The sequence below is a fragment of the Manduca sexta genome, chromosome 9 (assembly GCF_014839805.1).
Source record: "Manduca sexta isolate Smith_Timp_Sample1 chromosome 9, JHU_Msex_v1.0, whole genome shotgun sequence".
NCBI classification, from domain to species: domain Eukaryota; kingdom Metazoa; phylum Arthropoda; class Insecta; order Lepidoptera; family Sphingidae; genus Manduca; species Manduca sexta.
The window spans coordinates 9,327,722-9,333,118 of NC_051123.1; positions in this window are offsets into that span (position 1 = coordinate 9,327,722).

Here is a 5,397-nt window from a genome sequence, read left to right on the forward strand (position 1 = left end):
TATGCAATATTCTGAATCCCTCTTAGTCGAATTTCGGCCACGGCGGCCATGCTCAATGGACATCAGCTAGGAGATATTATAGTGCACAAGTGTGTGCGCAATACAAAAGTACACTACCTGTTCCTTTACCCTCATAGTCCGGTGAGACGGCAATCCGACATGACCGGAGAGAGATCAGGCGCAGGACCAACGGCTTTACTTGCTTTCCGTCTTCCTGGCTCGTAGCTGCGACTGAGTAATTTTTAGATGGAAAAACCAAGTCCTATTTATTTTTTGCTTGATCTGGAATTCAAACCCAGGACCTGAGCGCCATAGTCGTACTCGTACCGCGTAAGCATTACTACTACGCCACTGAGGCAGCCAAATAATAATTGCAATACAACGCAATGTATATAGAACTTATTTAATATTACTCATGTCTTTTTCTGCCGGCAAACAGGGCTGTAATTCGCTGGCGAGGTACAGTTTGAAGACATCATATATAGTATAATTATTAGGCATAACCAATCGCTCGCTGCTTCGACTGCGTGAATAACGTTTCTCGCTAAAAGAGTCGCTAAAACACTATGACGCAAGGGCCATCTATTTAAAAAAAACAGAATTAAAGTTTTATTATTTATTTATTACACTTTATATACAAAGAGTATAAAGGCGGACTTAATGCCGAAGACATTCTCTACCAGTCAACATTTAGGTGGTGCAGAGTCTAAAGACGAAGGTGTACACAACAAGAGAAGGTAGTGGAGAGAAGAAGCAGAGTATTATCTCCCATGGGAACAAATTACAGAGATAAAAGTAGACCAATGACTAAATAGATCCTGTCCAGTATAAACATATTGCTTACTTTTTATTCCGCTAATTTGCCACCGAAGCAAATGTTTGAATTTTTTATATGTATTTTTTATAAGATGGCACTACGCGTGTCTCACTCATTTCAGGAATTATGTAGCGAGAAAACATTTCACAGACGAAGCCGCGAGTAAAAGTTAGTATAATAAATGCGAAAGTTACTAAAAGGTATGATATTTCAAAATTATATGTAGAAAGAATTAAACGTATTTGTACGAATTTTATTAACCGTAGTCCTGAATAAACATATACCTACTTATATCTCGGAAAAGTGGAAATTGACTTCCAACCTACCATAAGCCAATACACAAGACATAACTATTTATTTATAAATAAGTTCTATTTTTATTGCTTTGAATGTAGAGACAAGCTTACCGTTGTCCTGATGGTAAGCGATACGACCGTCAACAAACGGCAGAAACACCATCCAACACCTTTCATTACAAAGTATTGTTTAGTATTCTACTGCGCTCGCCATCCATGACATGAGATGTTAGGTCTTATTGTGTCCTGTAGTTACACTGGCTACAATGTCCTTCAAACCAGAACACAACAGTGACTACACACTGCTTCTTGGCGGCAGAAATAGACATTGCGCTGGTACCTACGCTGGAGGACTCTCACATATGAAAGACCTACCATAAGTATAAAGAAAACAAACTCCGACGCACTGAGGACGTCAAAACAAGTATTACAGGTCAGAATAACTTGTATAACTATTTAGTTGTTGCTAAGTTATTAGTTGAACAAAACTTTATTACAGTCTGTCATGTAGCGGAGATTTGTTCTGAGAAAAGGCTGGCAACATTAAAGCCCGCTTTACACGGGTTGACTAATTGTCATACTATAGTAGAGTACTTACTGTACCAATGTAAACATATTTGGTAGGGGTAAGCTATATATCAAATAGCGGATATCATTCTTTCTTACCTTTAATGAAGACTATTCATATGCAAACTATTATCGTATAATGACTCTTAGTGATGACTATTAGTATGAAAACTATTATCGTATAATTGTTTGTGAATTTATATATAAATCTTATTGATTCATTTTACTGGTCTCTCATATGTGAGAGACTGGGTAGGTACCACCGCAATGACTATTTCTGCCGCCAAGTTGCAAGCTGCAGGGTAACTACTGGACATAAGACTTACATCATGTCAGACATCTCATGTCTCAGGATAGCGAGCGCAGTGGAATACCTAACAATAAATTGTAATTCAAGGTGTTATTGGATGGTGTTTCAACTGTTCTACCATCAGGCGAACGGCAAGCTCGTCTCGTCATTCAAGCAACAATAAAAAAAGCAATAGAATATATCGGATGCTTTCATCTTTAAAAAATACTAACATATCTATGTCCCCTAAAACATAGCTAGACATATACCACTGTGCATCGTATTTCTGTTTTATTGAATAAGGGTCGAAACCATCATCATACTAATGTAAAATTAAACGCAAAGGAATAAATCCTATATTTCATTGGCAAAAACTGAGGATTATACGACAACGCGTCAGATGTAAAAACCATGAATAAAGCAGTAGATTCAACATTTTCCTCACAAAATACATTTAATTGGGTGCGTGTCTGCGCGAAATCCTAATAAAATACCATAAAATGACATCCAAGGAGACTTTACAAGTTAATTTACGAAGTATACGGTTAGTTAACTCCGCTAATATCCTCAAAGTGGTCTTGCAGACCGCCGAACGGGATTTCGCGTATAATTTCGTAAAGCCATCGCTGCGATGTTACCAAGATTCCCTGTGGGATGATGGGTGCCGCAAGCTTTAAGAGATAGCGGTTATGTGGAAATATTCGTTAAGTATTTTGAGTAGACTGTCTTAGTAAAGTTGTGTTGCGAAGTGATTAGCGTGTTGTGTCGCGTTTGAACCCCGGGTTGGTCATGTGATATTTTTTTTTCGGTCAGCATCGGCTAGTCTAGATTTGTACTCAGTTAATGGCAATAGCTTTACTCCTTATTACAGTAAACCTAACATAGCCGAATGTGATATCTAATTTGCCTATGAATATAGAAAAAAGAGTTTTTATATATTATACATTGAAAACCCTTTTTACTTAAACTTTTTATTTACGACAACCATTGTAAGTAACAATAACCAATGTGTACATTCGATTTGTTAGACAATCAACTAATAGATATTATGAAGGAAATTTCAAAGACAAAACAGTACTCATAATGGTATTATATCTTTTATGGACACTGATGCACAAACTGCTGAGTTATTACAGTGCTACAATTCCTAGAAAGATCTTGATTTTTGAAAAGATTTTTGGAAATTTCCTAAAATTAGGACATAGTAGTATAATGCAATACAATACAGTTTAAATCAAAACATAAGTAACTACACTCTGACTATAGAAATAGCCATAGCAAAAGTCGGATTTTCACATACAAGAGACCTACTATTACCGCTATAAGTTCATACCTCACGCCAAAACCGCAAGCCGGTCTTAGGACAATGCACGGAGCTAAGATAGATAACCGGCTAATCCGATGACGCGACGTAAACCGACCACTTTGTTTGCTTACACGTTACGGTGTGTTTTTAGAACGTTAACTCGCGTGTTTGCGTTTACTGGGCTTTTGTAGTTGCAAAACCACGTCGTGTAAGTCGTAATGACAAACTATTTCTTGGATTTGCAAAATAAATGGTGTTTCGTCATATTGTTTACAGTGGAGTAATGGTTACTTTTTGCTGACGTCATCAGTTACCTGCAAGGATGGCGAAACAGTGGCACGGGGCAAAATAATTCGGACACGCAGTTGTATGTGTTTAGCATGTTATTCTTTTGGCTTCACTTCACTTAATATAGTGCAGTGAAGACATTTTGCTAAGCTACAAAAAAAACATAATATATTGGGTCATAAAAAAGTCGCTAAGAAGGGACACTCTGATAGACAAGGTCCTAGATAATACATTACAGGCCATGTTATGTTCTTTTTATAAATAATGGCTCGTCAACTATTAAAGGTTCGCCATCCCTGCCCTACCGGATCTAGAATCACCCAAACAAATGAACACGATAGTTTAACAACGTTAATGATTCTACATTTCAGATTTAATTTGACGCAGTACATTAACCGTTACTACTTAACATAGCACCATCAACAAACAAGGCGGAATAATTCTATTTGTCGAAAAAAAACTCATAATTGGACTACACTTTCGAGTCATTTAGAACTGGCAGTACTAGAAAAAATATTTTTCAACACCAGTATATCTTGACCCCAGGTTACCAGACAATCGCTTAACGTCTATGACTGGTACCGTAAACCGCATGGTTCAGTCTTAGTGGACAATGGCGCTCGCAAAGGGAGATAAACAGCTAATCCTGCCGAAGCGACGCTAACCCGCTCACTTTGTTTGCCGACATGCGGCCCTATTAACACACCGATAGTTTTTGTTAACGTGCGCGTTTGCGTCATGTTATTGTTTTAACACTGAACATGTACTGGGGCATGATTCTCTACGACAATGTCGAACTTGTAACACGGCGTGTTTCGTTAACTTCGTGTTATGACTGTGTAAGAGTATTCTGGATGCTAATTTGACATTTCATGAACTCGATGAGGTGTGACACATCCGCCTTACGGGCATGTTACGAATTGTCAAAATAACGTGCGGCAATCCAGCGCGTCTATGCGCGTTTAGACAAATTAATTATTTAGATACAACGACTGTATAATTTCTATTGACGATAGTATCCTCTTTACATCGTGAAAACGCAAATATAATATTCTACCTTATCAGTAACAATAACAAACATAAATCCTAAATGATCGAATTAATATTCAAACCTATGTTTTTGTATCTTGATAGTCAAATTTGTGTTATGGGCTCAGCGGTGAAAAATAAGCTACTTTACTACTGGCAACCCGACTTTTGACAACAATTGAGTTCAATCAAGTTTATTTTTATTACTTCGATGTAATATTTCTATTAGTAAATAGATAGGCAAACAAATATAAAACACTAATGAAGGTATCTTTTTAAACAATATGTTTTCTTAATTATGTACATTACAATTAATACTATGTAGTTTCTTTGTGGTGAAAGTTTTGTACCTATAAAGTTTGATAACAATAAAGATTATTGGAAGAAATTTTTACTAGTTATACATTATTGTTGTTATAAGTAATTGGTAGAGGTCTTAATCAAGGGCTTAGCCAGCTTTAAATTAAATATCAAAATCTTCAAAGTGTGAATATCGATCCAGGGAAACAAAGCAAAAATTTCATGTAGGTAATCCCAATCATTTTAAACAATTACATACAAAAGTATGTAATCATGTTGAATCTAAAATTGTTTGTACAAACACTTCCTTTTTATTTTAGGAGACCAAAGGCATCTTACATTGAATACTAATGTTAACAAAACTGATAATATCAAATGTAATAATAAAATTATTTACTTTTACAGGATAGTGAATGTAATGCAAGATATTCCAAATAAATAATAGTAAAATATACTCAGTTTTAACAACACATTATCTTTGTTTTATTTTTTATTTGTTGTTCAG